Raw genomic sequence first — 21,195 nt, 5'->3', positions numbered from 1 at the left:
GTGTTAGACACTCACAGGATGGAAATGGTCAAAGTCTGCTACTTGTCTGGAGCAAATGCAACTTGGCATTTATCGTCTATTGTCCTTCGTGCTTTGTGCGAGAAAGGTCATTAACAGAGCATGAGAAGGTGTTCATGTCCAGGTCACTGTCCTGAGCAGCTCCTGCAGTGAGGTCCTGGGCCTGGGATGTTGGACTTCCAATGGCCACAGCCATTTCCTCTGTGTGAGGAATGTGGACGACTCCTGCTGACATTTTGTTTGGGGGCAGATGGATTGGTTGGTCTTTTCCAGGAAGGATGGAGAATCAGCTGAGAACACTGGATATGGCAAAGGCTACAGGACCAGACGACATTTCAGCCATGGTCCTGAATACCTGTGCTCAGAAGTAGCTGCACCTCAGACCAATTGGTTTCAGTTCAGTGACTAGACTGGCACCCACCCTCAATGTGGAGAATTGCCCAGGTTAGTCCAGTTCTCAAAAGGCAGGATCAATCCAATCAGCTATCAACAGCCAATGTTGTACTTCCGGTGGCGCTGGTGCCAGCAGCCTCCACCTTCAGCCCGGTATCTTTTTGTTTTTTTGTTTTTTTAGTTATGTTAAAGTGTGTTTTTTATGTTTTTTTAAATGTCTTTATGTGGGGGAAGAGGGCACGGTAAGGGGGATACTGTCCTTCGGTCGCTTCCTGGAGAGGACGCGGCTATTATTCGAGTCGCGTCCTCACCCCCCCAGCGGCCTACCTACTGGATTGGCGCGGCCTTACCTGCCGGGATCGACCAGAGCTCCAGCAGCGGCGGGACAGCGCTGTAACATTGCGGGGCTGGCGATGCCTTACCGGGGATCGCCGTCTGGAGCCCGGAGTGCTGGACCTGCTGCACCGACATCATGGAGCTGCGGTTTGCGGAGCTCCCAACGCGGGCGGCACTGATCAACAACGCGGGGTCCTGCGACTCCGCCCGGCTCGGCCTGCGGACTCGGGAGCTGCGGACTCCGGCTGCGGGAGGCGGCTGATCAGGAGGTCCGGGCCGCTGAGGAGGAGGATGTTCACCGTCGGGGTTCGGCGTCGGCGTTCCACCAGCCCGGCGTGAGGGCCTGAACATCGGGCCGCCCGGTGCGGCGACTGCGGGTGCTCGGAAGGCCCAGACCACGGATGAACATCTGGGAAGATCGGAGGGGAGGCTGGCTGGACTATGGTGCCTTCCTCACCTTGGTGCCACTGTGTTATGTTGTGTCGTGGACTTTCTGTGTTTGTGCTTTTCTTTTTTTAATTCAATTTTATTTTTATTATGTTTTATTATTTATTATTTATTTATTTTTATGATACTGCCTGTAAGGAAAATTCATTTCGTTGTCTCTAATTGAGACAATGACAATAAATTTGAATACAATACAATACAATACAATACAATACAATACAATACAATACAATACAATACAGTCCACTTTGATCATCAGCAAAGTGATGGAACCGAGAGAGCGAGCAAATGGCATTTACACCCCACAACCGAGGTACTGAGCCCCGTGTAGCTTTACGGTACAGTGCAGAACACATCAGTTAGACCACAGCTGGAGCACCATGCACTGGTTTTGGTCACCACATTGTAGAAAAGGTGAGAGGGAGCAGAGACGATTCTCCAGGACGTTGCTTGGGTCAGAGCATGACAGATATGAGGAGACTGGATAGTCTGTTGTTTAAGAAGGAACTGCAGATGCTGGAAAATCGAAGGTAGACAACAATGCTGGAGGAACTCAGCAGTGGTCTGGCTTGTTTTCACTGAGAGTGAACCTGATTGAGGTGAAACCCGAGACATTGAAAGTGTAGGAAACAACTCAGATGCTGGTTTAAATTGAAAGTAGACACAAAATGCTGGAGTAACTCAGTGGGACAGGCAGCATCTCTGGAGAGAAGGAATGGGAGATGTTTCGGGTCGAGAACCTTCTTCAGACATTGTCTATACCTTTGCCCCCACAGAGGCTATCTGACCTCCTGGGTTCTCCAGCAGCTTGTCTTTGCTCCTGGAGAGGTTGTTCAGTAAATCGAGCAATGTTGGTGCTGTGCTGGAAGGAAAATATTGCAGATGCTGGAAATACAGGATTAACATTTTGGAAATACAGAGCAGGGCACACAGCATCACCAGGGGGGAAGACAGAGTTCACACTGTAGTAAATACCCATTGGAACTGGAAAGCTGTAGTGAATTAACACATTTTTGATTGTAGAGATTGTTGGGTGGAGGGCAGGAGAGAGAGAGAGAGACCCATGGAAGTGGAGGTGACTGAAATTAGTTGAAAGTATTTTTTCCAAGCTGTATTTGCTTTAGCTATCATTACAACACTGTTCAATTGTAGAAATTACATGAAAACTGTAGCACTCTTCAGAAGCTGAATTGGTTTAACAAAACCAAGATAGATTTCAGATTGTTGAAGTCCAGGGGATTTGCATATCCTGCTTCAGTGTAACTCAGTTCTCAGACCAGATATGATGTTTTTCTCTCTAACACCTGAGCTGTGGTCATTTCAAACTCGTGATATCCGTATGGATGATAAAACTGGGATTTGTTGCCAAAACCTGTTGCTGGGAGATGTGCAGGTGCAAAGTTTTGAGATATTCCTGTGTGTTTCCTGGTGACTTCTGAGGACATTTGATAAAGGGAGATATTAGTGAAAGTTTAGAGTCACACAGTTGTCAGAGCAGCGATGACCAGCAAGTTCCATCCAAAGGAACTTCACTGAAAAGTTGAGTTTTTACAACATTCCGACAGCTTCATTTACTTGTTTCAAGGGCATCCTTCATTAGTGCGTTGCTGATCGATTTAATGTAGTTGTTCTGACCCAGGCTGTCCGTCAACTTCCAGCACAACACCACTGTCTCAGTTAGTGCTCTGCCTTTCACACCTTGCCAGTGGTAAACACAACTCTGTTACATTGTTGGTGCTGTGCTGCAAGGAAAATATTGCAGATGCTGGAAATATAAAATCAACATTTTGGAAATACAGAGCAGGGCACACAGCATCACCAGGGGGGAAGACAGAGTTCACACTGGAGTAAATATTAATTCGAACTGGAAAGCTGTAGTAACTTAACAAGTTTTTGATTATAGAAAATGTTGGGTGGAAGGAGGGCAGGAGAGAGGGAGAGAGACCCATGGAAGTGACTAATATTAGTATTTTTTTCCAAGCTGTATTTGCTTTAGCTATCATTACAACACTGTTCAATTTTAGAACTTACATGAAAACTGTAGCACTCTTCAGAAGCTGAACTGGTTTAACAAAACCAAGATAGATTTCAGATTGTTGAAGTCCAGGGAATTTGCATATCTTGCTTCAGTGTAACTCACTTCTGAGACCAGATGTGACGTTTTTCTCTCTGAGCTGTGGTCATTTCCATATAGTGATATGAGTATGGATGATAAAACTGGGATTTGTTGCCAAAACCTGTTGCTGGGAGATGTCTCAGTTACTGCTCTGCCCTTCACACCTTGCCAGTGGTAAACACAATTCTGTGTCAGCACATTTTTCACCATCAGCATTGCTTTTGACTTCACTAACCAATACTTTGCTGTTTGAGCCGACAATATTTCAACATAAAATTTACCCACGGTGTGTTTTTATCATAAAGTGTTTGAAAACAATAACAGTCCAGAAATATTTGAACTTTGACATGTACATTAACAACATTTCACCACAAGAATAACATTACCTTTAACAACACCTGCCACCATCTTGCCCACTTGCTTCACCTTTCTCTACCACTTGCATTCTCTTTGCATCTCTTCACATCTCACCCTCTCTCCCACCCTTGCACCATAAGTAAACAATATACACTCTGTCTTTAAATCCAAGGCTTCAATATATTTTGTAAAAAGCTGAAGGCCACTGCTGATTCTTAAGGCTTCCCACGTAACGTTCTGCCATCCTAGGACAGTTTATTCTTAACTCTGGTTTCTGTCCTTTAGACAACTCTCTGTCAATGTTACCTCCACCAGCCCCATGAGCCCATGTGCCACAGTAAACATTGGTGTGGCATCGTCAACTCTTGCTTCCTCCCACCACAGATACTGTCTGACATGCTCGGTATTTAACATGAGCAGCAAACGCAGTGAATTGTATTCCACAGCTATGATGATGTTTCGTTCTCTGTCTCCCCTATCACAAGTCACCCCCTTCTACTTACACACCTTCCAGACAGAACCTGTTGTGATTAACCCTCACCGCTTCCTCTCAGCTTCACAAGCACCCTCTGTGTCATTCAGATTCACCCGGTCATCTCTAGTTTGAAAACCAGTACCTCCAGATTCAGGGAGTGTCTACCCAGCTGTTTTCAGGCAACTGAACCATCCTCACACCAGCTGGAGAGCAGTCCTGCCCCATCCAATCTGTGCCATCTCTTTGATCGTGTGATCCCTTTAGCACAATTCTCCTGCTCTTTCCCCAAACCACTGGAAATTGTTCCTTCACACATTCGGCCAAATCCTTTGAAAGTTATTTTTTACTCTGCTTCCACCAGCCTTTCAGTCCGTGAGTTTCAGATCATGACAACTTCCTGAACAAAACTGATTCCTCCTGTCCCCTCTGCTCCGTTTGCCAATGATCTCAGATGTCCATCCTCTAGTCCGTGCTCCTGCTCCCTGACAGAGAGCTCAGTAACTGGAATTCACGAAGCGATGTGCTGCAGCATTTGCTACCTCATCACCTCAGCCAGCTGGGAGACACCCGCTGAGGGAAATCACTTCATCACCTCACCTCTGATTCATTAAACAATAATTTCCACGCATTGAGAAGTTCGTGAAGATCCCAGATTTCCACATTGTTCTCCTGTAGTCTCTGTGATCAGTCTCTGTGAACAGCTTCTCATCATTTACTCCATTGAATCCATTTTGCGGATGGCACACACAATAGCCATGGGTTGCCTGTGGTGGAGAGAGGGATTCTTCAGGGTGGGGAGTGGGCTGCAACTGAACTGGGCTGCAATATCCTGAATGCATTCCAGAGTGTTGGACCTGCACTCATCCAGGAAAGCAGAGGGATCCCACAATGCTCCTGATCTCACAACTTGTAGATGATGGGAAGAGTTTACCATGTGATAGGTTAATCACTTGCTGAGTTATAACCAGCCTCGGATCTGACCTCACATCTGCAGGATTAATTAACATAAAACAGAGACCAGTTGAGCACCAGAAAAGTCCTTTCAACCCACAACATCCATGGACAACATGATGCCAAGATATACAAATCTCCTCCATCTCCACAAGGTATATATCCTTCCTTTCACTGTATATTGATCTGCCTATCTAAACGCCTCTGATATCCCACTATTGTATCTGCCTCCACCACCCCTGGTAGAGCATTTCAGGCACCCACCACTCTACATAAATGACTGCCTCACAAATCTGATTGAAATTATGCCTTGCTCACTTTAATGCTATGCCCTCCAGTCTTTGACATTCCACCCTGGGAAAATAGTCTGGATGAACTGCTTCATTTGTGAAGAGTTGTGAATGGAACTGAATATTGTGCAATCATCAGGGAACATCCCCACTTCTGACCTTCTGATGGATGGAACGTCATTGATGAATCATCTGATGAGGGTTGTATCTGGGACACTGCCCTAAGGAACTCCTGCAGTGATGTCCTGGGGCAGGGATTTTGAACCACAGCCATCCTACTTTATGTGGGGAATGAATCCAACCATTGACGTATTCTCTCCTTGACGATCCTTGTGTCAGAATGACCAGGTCCCCTCGATGCTGCACTCAGTCAAATGCCACCTTGTTTTCAAGGAGCCTCACTCTGGCCTCACCTCCAGAATGCAGCTCTTTGCTCCGTGATTGGATCAAGGCTGTGATGCGGTTCAGAGCCGAGTGATCTTGGTGAAACCCACACTGAGCGTGGGCAAGTTGATTATTGGAGGGGAAGTGACACTTGCCCGCACTGTGGACAACACCTGATGATTGGGAGCAGCCTGGTTGTCTGGTCAATGGCTGGACTGGATTTGTCCAGCTTTATTGTGGGGTCCAATTTATGGGCCAATACCTGGTGAAGATTTTGGAGAGGAAAGGAAGTTTGGAAACAGGGTGGTTGGAAGGAAGGTCAAGGAATGGCTGTTGATTGGAGGGGTGAAGATGCCAGTCTGAAGATGAAGGGAATGTGTCCTGTGTTTGTCCTCTGGATGTCACCAGTGGTTTTATCAGCACTAAAGACTAAAGCACTCATAATGCTGACCAGAGGAAGGCTTTAACCATGTCCTGGAGTGCTGATGCAGGCGTGAAACCCAAAACATTCACTCTACCTTTGCCCCCACAGATGCTGCCTGACCTGTTGTGTTTTTCCAGCAGCTTTTTATTTGGTCCCGGAGAGTTTGTTTAGAAAAAACATGCAAGATTATTCCTTCACTGGAAGGAAAATATTGCAGACGCTGGAATTACAGAATTAAAGTTTGGAAATACACAGCAGGCCACACAACATCACAAGGGGGAGATTGTGCATAATGTTGGTTGGAGGGCAGAAAAGAGGGAGAGTGACCCATGGAATTGGCAGTGACTTTAATCGACGCCGGAGTTCCAGCTTTCCGGCAAAGAGGGCCTGAAAACATCGGACTGGCTGCGGAGGCCACAAATAGGCCCCGACCTCGGGTGTTTCACAGAGGAAGAGGACTTAACTTTTTGTTGCCTTTCCCCACAGTGGAACATTTTGATTCTGTTGTGGGGGGACATTCTTGTTGAATTCTATAATGTGTTATGTCATTTTTCCGATTTTTAATTTTTCTATGGATGTACGGAAACTTTATTATTTCTTTTATGTAAAGCACTTTGGTTTCAATGCGAGTTGATTTAAACGCGTTATATAAATACAATTTACTTACTTACTGATGTTATTTTTCACATTATTCATATTTCAAGGATTAAAAAAGGCAACTTTAACAAGATTTTTACTATTAAAATCCTTCCTGCCACCTCCCACCAAACCTTGATACCATGTTGCAATACAGGAACATTGTGCTTCCGCCAACTGTTCACCTGAATAGGATATCACAGTCCTCCACCTGACATTTGCAACAATGTTGCCATCACACAACACTTACTCCAGCTCCTGGATAGACAGGAGGGTGAATTGGTATTGCAATTGGGGAAGTGCAATTGCAAATTTTTTTAAGTCCAGTGCTGGGGGGAGGCAGGGAATGCTGGAATTTTACGTTTGGCAACGGGTTGAATTGGGGAACTACGCCTCTCGTGGGGGCTACGGGTTACTGGGGAACGGGTTGCGTTGAGGGACCAGGCCTCCTCCCATGTGACATGGACCCAACGGGTGCCAGTTGGTCTACTCTCCAATAAACTTTCCCTTTTCTCCTTATAGCTATATCCCCTAGTGTTGGACATTTCCACCCTGCGGGGAAAAGGTTCTGAATGTCTACCCTGTCTATGCCTCTCATAATGTTATATATCAAGGTAAAACAAATCCTCTAGTAATATAAGAGAGACAGCAGAATCCTTAGAGCTGTTATCTTGTCTCCACACTGAGGAGAAACCCTTAGTTTTGTTGTGTGGCACCACAAACCCACTTAATTCCTGTTTCTGAATTTGAAATCTGGCCTGGATGGCCTGACAGCAGAGTTTCCCGCACATTCTGGGGGATCCTGGGGAAGGACTACACCATGGTCCTGAGGGAGAGCCTGATGACCGGGGAGACTTCTCCACCCCTGTCTTGGTGGAGGGCTGTCATGGTCCTTCTGCCCAAGAAGGATGATCTCCGCCTTCTATAAAACTGGTGCCCGGTCTCCCTCCTCTGTACATAGAAACATAGACAATAGGTGCACGAGGAGGCCATTCGGCCCTTCGAGCCAGCACCACCATTCATTGTGATCATGGCTGATCGTCCCCTATCAATACTCCACTAGCCCCTAGAGCTCTATCTAACTCTCTCTTAAATCCATCCAGTGACTTGGCCTCCACTGCCCTCTGTGGCAGGGAATTCCATAAATTCACAACTCTCTGGGTGAAAACGTTTTTTCTAGCCTCAGTCTTAAATGACCTCTCCTTTATTCTAAGAGTGTGGCCCCTGGTTCTGGACTTGCCCAACATTGGGAACATTTTTCCTGCATCTAGCTTGCCCAGTCCTTTTATAATTTTATATGTTTCTATAAGATATCCCCTCATCCTTCTAAACTCCAGTGAATACATGCCTAATCTTTTCAATCTTTCCTCATATGACAGTCCCGCCATCCCAGGGATCAATCTCGTGAACCTACCCTGCACTGCCTCAATCACAAGGATGTCCTTCCTCAAATTAGGAGACTAAAACTGTACACAATACTCCAGATGTGGTCTCACCAGAGCCCTATACAACTGCAGAAGAACCTCTTTACTCCTATATTGAAATCCTCTTGTTATGAAGGCCAACATTCCATTAGCTTTCTTCACTGCCTTCTTCACTTGTACCGACTACAAGGTCTTTGCAAAGGCAATGGCCAACCGTCTAGGTCCAGTGCTGGTCCAAGTGATCCACGCTGACCACTTACACACTCTCGGGCCGGTCCATCCAGGATAATATCCATCTGTGCCGGGTCCTGGTCTACCTGGCTCAGGAGACTGGTGTACCAACTGCCTTTCTCTCCCTCGACCAGGAAAATGCTTTCTACAGGGTGGATCTTGAGTATCTGCTGAGGACTCTGCGGGCGTTTGGGTTCAGACCGCACTTTTTGGTCCGGATCCGGCTTTTATACGCCGCCGTGGAGTGCCTCGTCAAAGTAAAAGGATCCTTGTCGACCCCCATTGTCTCTTGAAATGCTCCTTACATTAACTCTAATGCTCCTTGCATTAAAGTAAATAAAGCTCAACCTACCGGCTCTCTCAAGGTTCCTTTCCTGTCTCTGCTTACTGTCCTTGCTGCACTTGCCTGTTTCATTTTCTACAAATGAGTCATGTTGCACTGTTTTGATTTCATCCCACTGGTTTCATCACTCGTAACAAGCACTAGCAAACCTCCCTGCAAGGATGGTGGTCCCCTTCTAGTACCAAGAGAACCCTGATTTCCTGGTCACTCTTATCAAATCAGTTCTGGTGTTTCTAGGAGAGAATCTTTGGTGCAGAATACTCAACTACACATTAGGGTGATTCAGATCCTATGGATAGTGGCAGTTGTGTAAAGAGGTGTTGTTTAAGAAAATCCTTGAGATCTTCAACATTGTTTTGCTTGCCACAAAGTTTCTGCTGGTGCCTTTGTTAATAGGCCAGGTTGATAAAGGTGAGCATATTGGTCATGGGAACATACTTTGATGTGGATATATTTGCGACATACTTTAATAGCTGCAAAGTTTGGTTTGGAGATCGAGTTCTGTCTCAGATACAAAGGGTGTAGATGGGACCATGTTCTAAGCATTTCATCAGGATGGTTCTATTGGAGTTGGTGTTCCTTACTCCCTCCTTGACAATTGCTCTACCAGAGGCTTGTTCCTTTTTATATGCTTGGCATTGATGTCAATTCAATTTACTATGGCCTTCATCTCTGCATGGCAGTTGCAAGTGTGCATCCTTGGTGCATACTGTACCCAGCCATAATTTGGGGTAGTTTATGAAGAAGCTCAAATAATAGTACAATTCATACCAGGGAAAATTAACCTGGCCTAGAATTGTTGTCCATCTTGCAGCTGGATGGCTGGATTTGGCTGTGGACTATCTCTTCAAATTGTGATTATGACTGCTATTAGAGATGAATCTCAGCTGGGTATCTCTTGTCATGCGCTACTTATTATTCGAGGCCATGGCATAATCTGGAACCTTGGTTTCAGATTATTTTTAGAACATCGAAATGATTAACCCTTGCAATGTTGACACTTGTCCACCTTTCCTATTACGAACAAACGCTACACTGGAACAAAATCCTGAATTTGGTTGGCAAATAGTTAATAATTTTCTTGTCTGCACCCTTTTGTTTCTAGTGGAGGCCTCAGTAACCTCTTGTATCTCTGCACACTGCCAGATCATGTGCTGAGTGTGGGCGATGAACCTCGCCAGGTACTGCTGCGAGTTGATGGCGCCATCTGCAGGTAAGTGGCAAAACCATTTAAACTCTTGGACTATTTGAAAATTGTTTCCCATATCAAATTGGGACCCCTTTAAAGAATTATCGATTCCTTTATCTTCATTTTTGCTCTGCCAACTTTCTCCACTTTTTAACGTGCTTACACTTGTAGCACTTTAATCGACTTGTCAAGTGTCTGCAAAATGTTCACTCGAACTGCATAGCTGAATACTGAAAATTATTTTTCACTCACTAGAGGGCAGAAGAATTTCTTTTAACTGGGATAAGACTCGGGGATTTGATGTATGTTAAGCTTGTTCACACCACAGAAGTGAACATTTGTTTAGCATCAGATAGACACAAAAAGCTGGAGTAGCTCAGCGGGACAGGCAACATCTATGGAGAGAAGGAATTGGTGACATTTCAGGTCGAGACCCTTCTTCAGAAAACGCCTCGATCCGAAACGCCACCCATTCCTTCTCTCCAGAGATGCTGCCTGTCCCTCCTGCATTTTGTGTCTATCTTCGGTTTAAACCAGCATCTGCAGTTCCTTCCTACACATTCGTGTTTAGCCTTGTTTTCTTATTGCTGTCCCAGTTTGTATCTGGATTGTGAAGTGCCCACAGTCTATGTACTTGCGGCAGGATTTTAATTGATAGTACCTAGCTGCAATAAAATTCTCCCTGGTTAGGAACAAGGAGAGTACTGAATTTGGATGATGGCATTTCTTTCCACATGAATTGCACACTACAGCACAGCTTTGTTCATCTAGGAATTGGAGATTGCACAAAATGAGGTCATTTGATCTATCAAGTGTGTGACCTTCTAGTGCTACATCCAGAAGATGCCTGTTTCAAGATGTTACACCAAAAAAGGAGGTAACTTCTTAAATTGGGATTTGTGCTGTTAAATCGAAAACCATGTTTCTGTTTCCATGTTGCTATGACATACAGTGGCTTGCAAAAGTATTCATACCCCTTGAACTTTTCCACATTTTGTCACGTTACAACCACAAACGTAAATGTATTTTATTGGGATTTTATGTGATAGACCGACACAAAGTGGCGCATAATTGTGAAGTGGAAGGAAAATGATACATGGTTTTCAAATTTTTTTACAAATAAAAAACTGAAAAGTGTGGCGTGCAAAAGTATTCAGCCCCCCTGAGTCAATGCTTTGTAGAACCACCTTTCGCTGCAATTACAGCTGCAAGTCTTTTGGGGTATGTCTCTATCAGCTTTGCACATCTAGAGACTGAAATTTTTGCCCATTCTTCTTTGCAAAATAGCTCATGCTCAGTCAGATTGGATGGAGAGAACAGCCAGGATGGTGTGGGTGAATGCTTGGGGTAATGATGGGTCCGTCTCAGTGGGCTGATGTGTGTTTGTTTCTGCCGAGTTTCCAAAGTAACGTTGGCGTGTCACTCATCCAGAAAAGTGGAGAGTATTCCGTCCCACTCCTGATCTCTATCCTGTACAATATAAGCAGATACAAAAGAAACATGAGTGGTCCATGTGGTCCCTAAAACCTGCTCAGCATTCAATAAGATCGTAGCTGATATTTATATTCACCTTGGCATTGTATTCCTGCACTAGTCACTCATTACGTAACACTAAAGAGTCTGTAGCTCTCTGTTCCCAAACAAGCTCATTAACTAAATATCCATGGGATGAAAATGGTAAAGATTCACTTCCTGGGTGAAGAACCCTCTCAGTATTGTCTTGACTGGTGACTCCACATTTAAGATTGTGACTCCTGATTTTAAAGTCCCCAGGCAGAGGTCGAAAGACAGATTTACCTCTACCCTTGAAAGCATCATTAACGTATTGTTTTCATAATGAGATCAGATCCTTTTCCTCAAACCCAAAGGGTAATTGTCAAATCTACTCAAATTACAAAACCACCACCTCAGGAATCAATAGGGAACCTTCACTGTGTCCTCACGAACACAAGAATATCCATCCTTAGGCTGGAGATCAGATCTGTCCCATCTCTGCATCTTGTACCATCGAGATGATAGAAAGACTTTGGGAGTCACAAGTTGAGTCAGTAGCTTCAAGGTACCCAGCTTGTGATTGCCTTTGTTGCTGTTGTATTTATGTCGCTGATGCAGTTGTCTTTCTGTCAATTTGACCTCAAGATGTTGAAGATATGAGAAACAGTGATGGCAATGCCAGTGAATGAGAAGTTGTGGGTGTTAGACACTCACAGGATGGAAATGGTCAAAGTCTGCTACTTGTCTGGAGCAAACGCAACTTGCCATTTATCGTCTATTGTCCTTCTTGGTGCTTGGTGCGAGAAAGGTCATTTGTTTGGGAGCAGACGGATTGGTTGGTCTTTTCCAGGAAGGATGGAGAATCGGCTGAGAACACTGGACACGGCAAAGGCTACAGGACCAGACGACATTTCAGCCGTGGTCCTGAATACCTGTGCTCAGAAGTAGCTGCACCTCGGACCAATTGGTTTCAGTTCAGTGACTAGACTGGCACCCACCCTCAATGTTGGGAATTGCCTAGGTTAGTCCAGTTCTCAAAAGGCAGGATCAATCCAATCAGCTATCAACAGCCAATGTTGTACTTCCGGTGGCGCTGGTGCCAGCAGCCTCCACCTTCAGCCCGGTATCTTTTTGATTTTTTGTTTTTTTAGTTATGTTAAAGTGTGTTTTTTATGTTTTTTTAAATGTCTTTATGTGGGGGAAGAGGGCACGGTAAGGGGGATACCGTCCTTCGGTCGCTTCCTGGGGAGGACGCGACTATTATTCTTTTTTTAATTCAATTTTATTTTTAATATGTTTTATTATTTATTATTTATTTATTTTTATGATACTGCCTGTAAGGAAAATTCATTTCGTTGTCTCTAATTGAGACAATGACAATAAATTTGAATACAATACAATACAATACAATACAATACAATACAATACAGTCCACTTTGATCATCAGCAAAGTGATGGAACCGAGAGAGCGAGCAAATGGCATTTACACCCCACAACCGAGGTACTGAGCCCCGTGTAGCTTTACGGTACAGCTGCAGAAAACATCAGTTAGACCACAGCTGGAGCACCATGCACTGGTTTTGGTCACCACATTGTAGAAAAGGTGAGAGGGAGCAGAGACGATTCTCCAGGACGTTGCTTGGGTCAGAGCATGACAGATATGAGGAGACTGGATAGTCTGTTGTTTAAGAAGGAACTGCAGATGCTGGAAAATCGAAGGTAGACAACAATGCTGGAGGAACTCAGCAGTGGTCTGGCTTGTTTTCCCTGAGAGTGAACCTGATTGAGGTGAAACCCGAGACATTGAATGTGTAGGAAACAACTCAGATGCTGGTTTAAATCGAAAGTAGACACAAAATGCTGGAGTAACTCAGTGGGACAGGCAGCATCTCTGGAGAGAAGGAATGGGAGATGTTTCGGGTCGAGAACCTTCTTCAGACATTGTCTATACCTTTGCCCCCACAGAGGCTGTCTGACCTCCTGGGTTCTCCAGCAGCTTGTCTTTGCTCCTGGAGAGGTTGTTCAGTAAATCGAGCAATGTTGGTGCTGTGCTGGAAGGAAAATATTGCAGATGCTGGAAATACAGGATTAACATTTTGGAAATACAGAGCAGGGCACACAGCATCACCAGGGGGGAAGACAGAGTTCACACTGGAGTAAATACCCATTGGAACTGGAAAGCTGTAGTGAATTAACAAATTTTTGATTGTAGAGATTGTTGGGTAGAGGGCAGGAGAGAGAGAGAGAGACCCATGGAAGTGGAGGTGACTGAAATTAGTTGAAAGTATTTTTTCCAAGCTGTATTTGCTTTAGCTATCATTACAACACTGTTCAATTGTAGAAATTACATGAAAACTGTAGCACTCTTCAGAAGCTGAATTGGTTTAACAAAACCAAGATAGATTTCAGATTGTTGAAGTCCAGGGGATTTGCATATCCTGCTTCAGTGTAACTCAGTTCTCAGACCAGATATGATGTTTTTCTCTCTAACACCTGAGCTGTGGTCATTTCCAACTCGTGATATCCGTATGGATGATAAAACTGGGATTTGTTGCCAAAACCTGTTGCTGGGAGATGTGCAGGTGCAAAGTTTTGAGATATTCCTGTGTGTTTCCTGGTGACTTCTGAGGACATTTGTTAAAGGGAGATATTAGTGAAAGTTTAGAGTCACACAGTTGTCAGAGCAGCGATGACCAGCAAGTTCCATCCAAAGGAACTTCACTGAAAAGTTGAGTTTTTACAACATTCCGACAGCTTCATTTACTTGTTTCAAGGGCATCCTTCATTAGTGCGTTGCTGATCGATTTAATGCAGTTGTTCTGACCCAGGCTGTCCGTCAACTTCCAACACAACACCACTGTCTCAGTTAGTGCTCTGCCTTTCACACCTTGCCAGTGGTAAACACAACCCTGTTACAATGTTGGTGCTGTGCTGAAAGGAAAATATTGCAGATGCTGGAAATATAAAATTAACATTTTGGAAATACAGAGCAGGGCACACAGCATCACCAGGGGGGAAGACAGAGTTCACACTGGAGTAAATATTAATTCGAACTGGAAAGCTGTAGTAACTTAACAAGTTTTTGATTATAGAGAATGTTGGGTGGAGGGCAGGAGAGAGGGAGAGAGACCCATGGAAGTGACTAATATTAGTATTTTTTTCCAAGCTGTATTTGCTTTAGCTATCATTACAACACTGTTCAATTTTAGAACTTACATGAAAACTGTAGCACTCTTCAGAAGCTGAACTGGTTTAACAAAACCAAGATAGATTTCAGATTGTTGAAGTCCAGGGAATTTGCATATCCTGCTTCAGTGTAACTCACTTCTGAGACCAGATGTGACGTTTTTCTCTCTGAGCTGTGGTCATTTCCATATAGTGATATGAGTATGGATGATAAAACTGGGATTTGTTGCCAAAACCTGTTGCTGGGAGATGTATCAGTTACTGCTCTGCCCTTCACACCTTGCCAGTGGTAAACACAATTCTGTGTCAGCACATTTTTCACCATCAGCATTGCTTTTGACTTCACTAACCAATACTTTGCTGTTTGAGCCGACAATATTTCAACATAAAATTTACCCACGGTATGTTTTTATCATAAAGTGTTTGAAAACAATAACAGTCCAGAAATATTTGAACTTTGACATGTACATTAACAACATTTCACCACAAGAATAACATTACCTTTAACAACACCTGCCACCATATTGCCCACTTGCTTCACCTTTCTCTACCACTTGCATTCTCTTTGCATCTCTTCACATCTCACCCTCTCTCCCACCCTTGCACCATAAGTAAACAATATACACTCTGTCTTTAAATCCAAGGCTTCAATAAATTTTGTAAAAAGCTGAAGGCCACTGCTGATTTTATGGCTTCCCACGTAACGTTCTGCCATCCTAGGATAGTTTATTCTTAACTCTGGTTTCTGTCCTTTAGACAACTCTCTGTCAATGTCACCTCCACCAGCCCCATGAGCCCATGTGCCACAGTAAACATTGGTGTGGCATCGTCAACTCTTGCTTCCTCCCACCACAGATACTGTCTGACATGCTCGGTATTTAACATGAGCAGCAAACGCAGTGAATTGTATTCCACAGCTATGATGATGTTTCGTTCTCTGTCTCCCCTATCCCAAGTCACCCCCTTCTACTTACACACCTTCCAGACAGAACCTGTTGTGATTAACCCTCACCGCTTCCTCTCAGCTTCACAAGCACCCTCTGTGTCATTCAGATTCACCCGGTCATCTCTAGTTTGAAAACCAGTACCTCCAGATTCAGGGAGTGTCTTCCCAGCTGTTTTCAGGCAACTGAACCATCCTCACACCAGCTGGAGAGCAGTCCTGCCCCATCCAATCTGTGCCATCTCTTTGATCGTGTGATCCCTTTAGCACAATTCTCCTGCTCTTTCCCCAAACTACTGGAAATTGTTCCTTCACACATTCGGCCAAATCCTTTGAAAGTTATTTTTTACTCTGCTTCCACCAGCCTTTCAGTCCGTGAGTTTCAGATCATGACAACTTCCTGAACAAAACTGATTCCTCCTGTCCCCTCTGCCCCGTTTGCCAATGATCTCAGATGTCCATCCTCTAGTCCGTGCTCCTGCTCCCTGACAGAGAGCTCAGTAACTGGAATTCACGAAGCGATGTGCTGCAGCATTTGCTACCTCATCACCTCAGCCAGCTGGGAGACACCCGCTGAGGGAAATCACTTCATCACCGCACCTCTGATTCATTAAACAATAATTTCCACGCATTGAGAAGTTCGTGAAGGTCCCAGATTTCCACATTGTTCTCCTGTAGTCTCTGTGATCAGTCTCTGTGAACAGCTTCTCATCATTTACTCCATTGAATCCATTTTGCGGATGGCACACACAATAGCCATGGGTTGCCTGTGGTGGAGAGAGGGATTCTTCAGGGTGGGGAGTGGGCTGCAACTGAACTGGGCTGCAATATCCTGAATGCATTCCAGAGTGTTGGACCTGCACTCATCCAGGAAAGCAGAGTGATCCTACAATGCTCCTGATCTCACAACTTGTAGATGATCGGAAGAGTTTACCATGTGATAGGTTAATCACTTGCTGAGTTATAACCAGCCTCGGATCTGACCTCACATCTGCAGGATTAATTAACATAGAACAGAGACCAGTTGAGCACCAGAAAAGTCCTTTCAACCCACAACATCCATGGACAACATGATGCCAAGATATACAAATCTCCTCCATCTCCACAAGGTATATATCCTTCCTTTCACTGTATATCGATCTGCCTATCTAAAAGCCTCTGATATCCCACTATTGTATCTGCCTCCACCACCCCTGGTAGAGCATTTCAGGCACCCACCACTCTACATAAATGACTGCCTCACAAATCTGATTGAAATTATGCCTTGCTCACTTTAATGCTATGCCCTCCAGTCTTTGACATTCCACCCTGGGAAAATAGTCTGGATGAACTGCTTCATTTGTGAAGAGTTGTGAATGGAACTGAATATTGTGCAATCATCAGGGAACATCCCCACTTCTGACCTTCTGATGGATGGAACGTCATTGATGAATCATCTGATGAGGGTTGTATCTGGGACACTGCCCTAAGGAACTCCTGCAGTGATGTCCTGGGGCAGGGATTTTGAACCACAGCCATCCTACTTTATGTGGGGAATGAATCCAACAATTGACGTATTCTCCCCTTGACGATCCTTGTGTCAGAATGACCAGGTCCCCTCGATGCTGCACTCAGTCAAATGCTGCCTTGTTTTCAAGGAGCCTCACTCTGGCCTCACCTCCAGAATGCAGCTCTTTGCTCCGTGATTGGACCAAGGCTGTGATGCGGTTCAGAGCCGAGTGATCTTGGTGAAAACCGACACTGAGCGTGGGCAAGTCGAGTATTGGAGGGGAAGTGACACTTGCCCGCACTGTGGACAACACCTGATGATTGGGAGCAGCCTGGTTGTCTGGTCAATGGCTGGACTGGATTTGTCCAGCTTTATTGTGGGGTCCAATTTATGGGCCAATACATGGTGAAGATTTTGGAGAGGAAAGGAAGTTTGGAAACAGGGTGGTTGGAAGGAAGGTCAAGGAATGGCTGTTGATTGGAGGGGTGAAGATGCCAGTCTGAAGATGAAGGGAATGTGTCCTGTGTTTGTCCTCTGGATGTCACCAGTGGTTTTATCAGCACTAAAGACTAAAGCACTCATAATGCTGACCAGAGGAAGGCTTTAACCATGTCCTGGAGTGCTGGTGCAGGCGTGAAACCCAAAACATTCACTCTACCTTTGCCCCCACAGATGCTGCCTGACCTGTTGTGTTTTTCCAGCAGCTTTTTATTTGGTCCCGGAGAGTTTGTTTAGAAAAAACATGCAAGATTGTTCCTTCACTGGAAGGAAAATATTGCAGACGCTGGAATTACAGAATTAAAAGTTTGGAAATACACAGCAGGCCACACAACATCACAAGGGGGAGATTGTGCATAATGTTGGTTGGAGGGCAGAAAAGAGGGAGAGTGACCCATGGAATTGGCAGTGACTTTAATTAGTTTAATGTAAATTTTCCAAGTGTGTTTGTTTTAGTACCTTTACAACACTTTTCCATTGCAGAAGTTTTATGATAACAATAGCACTTTTTAAAGCATGAACTGGTTTAATAAAAACAAGATGGATCTCAGATTGTGGAAGGAGAGGTGATTTGCATATCATGTTCAGTGTAACTCAATTTGAGACCTGACGTGTTGTTTTTTGTCTCTAATATCTGAGCTGTGTTCACTTCCATCTTGTGCTATGACATGGCTGATAAAACTGGGTTTTGCTGCCAAATGATAGTGCAACTTTTGAGATTATATTGTGACTTTGTTGATAATGTATGAGGACAGATGATAAAGGGCCAATCATTTAGGTGAGAGTTTAGAGTCAGAGCAGCGATGACCAGGAGGTTCCGTCCAAAGGAGCTTCACTGAAGAGTTGGGTTTTTACAATATTCCGACAACTTCATTTACTGAGACACCCCCTGAATATGATAGTGGGCAGCACAGTCCACACACCGCCAGAGACCTGCATTTTATCCTGACCTCAGCTGCAGTCTGTGTGGAGTTTTGACATTCTCCCTGTGATCATGTGGGTTTCCTCTGCCTGCACTAGTTTCCTCGCACATCCCAAACTAACAGTAACATTCTGTGTATTCTAATAATCCACCCCAGTACCAGGCTCTCCAGACAAACAAAACAGCCTCTCATTATCCACCCATCAGACCCTCTCCGAATCCTGTAAGTCTCACTCAGACCACCTGCAATCTTTTCTAAACACCAGAGGGTCTAATTTTCCTCAATCTCTCTTCAAAGATATACTATTCTTCAATTTTGTATGTGGTCTCACTCAGGCATAGGTGAGGCCAAGGACAGCGAGGTTGGTATGAGAATAGAATGGGGAATTAAATGGTCAACAACATAGAAACATAGAAATATAGAAAATACGTGTATGTGTAGGCCATTTGGTCCTTCGAGCCAGCATTGCCATTCAATATGATCATGGCTGATCATCCAAAATCAGTACCCCGTTCCGGCTTTTTCCCCATGTCCCTTGATTCCCTGAGTCCTAAGAGCTAAATCTAACTTCTTCTTCTTCTTGTGTATGGCGTTCACAGCCGAAAGTTGTAAGATGACTGGTTCTGTTTGATCTTCTGTTTGTGCACGCCAGGTTGATTGCATTCGTCGATGCAGTGTAGACCACGTGAAGGTTGCAATCTCCCACCCCATCTAACTCTTGAAAACCTGGAGATTCAGCAGTATGTGGCAGCAGAGTGTGTGTTCACTGAAATGCCTAGTCTTTTCAAACTTTCCTCATATGACAGTCCCGCCATCCCAGGGATCAATCTCGAGAACCTACGCTGCACTGCCTCAATCACAAGTATGTTCTTCCTCAAATTAGGAGACCAAAACTGTACACAATACTCCAGATGTGGTCTTACCAGAGACCTATACAACTGCAGAAGAACCTCTTTACTCGTATACTGGCTTTCTTCACTGACTGCTGTAACTGCACGCCAACTTTCAGTGACTGGTGTACAAGGACACCCAGGTATCGCTGTACCTCCCACATACCTAACCTAACCCCATTGAGATAATAATCTGTCCCCTTGTTTTTGCCGCCAAAGTGGATAACCTCACATTGATCTATATTAAACTGCATCTGCCTCGCATCTGCCCACTCACACAACCTGTCCAGGTCACCCTGCAACCTCCTAATATCCTCTTCACAGTTCACACTGCCACCCAGCTTTGTGTCATCCGCAAACTTGCTAGTGCTGCTCCTAATTCGCTCTTCCAAATCATTAATATAAAGGGTAAACAGTTGGGGCCCCAACACCGAGCGTTGCGGCACTCCACTCGCCACTGCCTGCCATTCTGAAAAGGACCCGTTTATTCCTACTCTTTGCTTCCTTTCTGCCAAACAATTTTCTATCCACGTCAACACCCTACCCCCAATATCATGTAGCGGAAATGTCAGAAAATGATCTGTTGGATGTGGAGGCTGGTCGGGTGAATGTTGAGGACCCGGGGGACTATCCTTGTTCCACCTCGGGGGAGGGGAAAGGGAGCAGAACTGCAGGAAACAGAAGAATTGGGACCCATGTGACTGCTCATGTGACTTGGTACTTGGTACCAATCCAAAACGCTTGAAACTTATAAGATTGTTAAGGGCTTGGACACACTAGAGGCAGGAAACATGTTCCCCGATGTTGGGGGAGTCCAGAACCAGGGTTGAGAATAAGGAGTATAAGGAGAATAATGAGTAGGCCATTTAGAACGGAGACGAGGAAACTCATTTTCTCACAGAGAGTGGTGAGTTTGTGCAATTTTCTGCCTGAGGGTGGTGGAGGCAGGTTCTCTGGATGCTTTCAAGAGAGAGCTAGATAGGGCTCTTAAAGATAGCGGAGTCAGGGGATATGGGGAGAAGGCATGAACGAGGTACTGATTGGGGATGATCAGCCATTATCACATTAAATCAGCCGTTGAAATAATCGCTGGTAAGTCCAGGCCAATAGCGCTGCTTCCAAATTCAATCTATAACCAATGGCAGGGGACTGCACGCATTTGGCAATGTTTGTGCCAAAGATAATGCCAAATTTAACTGACCTGCCTGTACATGATCGATATGCATGATCCCGCACAACTATATACTACTAAAAGTGTCGACTTGTTTGTTTGTCTGTGATCTCAGGTGCTACGCCAAAACAGTATAAGGCAGCGCAAATTTTTTTGCATAAGCTTACTCTGCTTTTTCCCGTGGTGGTTCCTATCAAGTTTCTTCTCCCTGCAGTCCGTCCTTTCACCCTTTTTTATTTTTATTTTTAGTCCTGTCAAAAAACAAATGTTAGTTGGAGGTCTTTTATGTGGTGGGTGGGGGGGAGGGGAAGGGGGAAACTTTATTTCTTAGTCCCCTACCTGGTCGTAGAGGCAGCTTCCCTACGAGCTGTTTCTTCGCCCCTTCCTCGCGGCCTACCATCAAAACTGGAGCAGCGTTTCCTGTCAGGACAGCGCTGGGATACCAACACGGAGCGGGCGATGCCTTACTGGGTCGCCGAGCGGTAAGCTCCGGAGTGCGGTGACCGCCGACTCCAACATGGAGGAGCTGTGGCTGCGGGTGGCGCTGGATTTATAACATCCGAGATCGCCAGAGTCGGAGCTCCAGC

At 44.9% G+C, this 21,195-nt stretch overlaps 1 pseudogene; it reads left to right on the top strand.

Annotated features, from left to right (window-relative positions):
- The first annotated feature begins 296 nt into the window (after positions 1-296).
- Positions 297-21,195, top strand: part of LOC116984992 — a 34,419-nt pseudogene continuing 13,520 nt past the window's right edge.

Source organism: Amblyraja radiata, chromosome 21, assembly GCF_010909765.2.
Source record: "Amblyraja radiata isolate CabotCenter1 chromosome 21, sAmbRad1.1.pri, whole genome shotgun sequence".
Lineage (NCBI taxonomy): Eukaryota > Metazoa > Chordata > Chondrichthyes > Rajiformes > Rajidae > Amblyraja > Amblyraja radiata.
The sequence above is the reverse complement of the archived record's forward strand: the minus strand, read 5'-3'. Positions and strand labels throughout refer to the sequence as shown.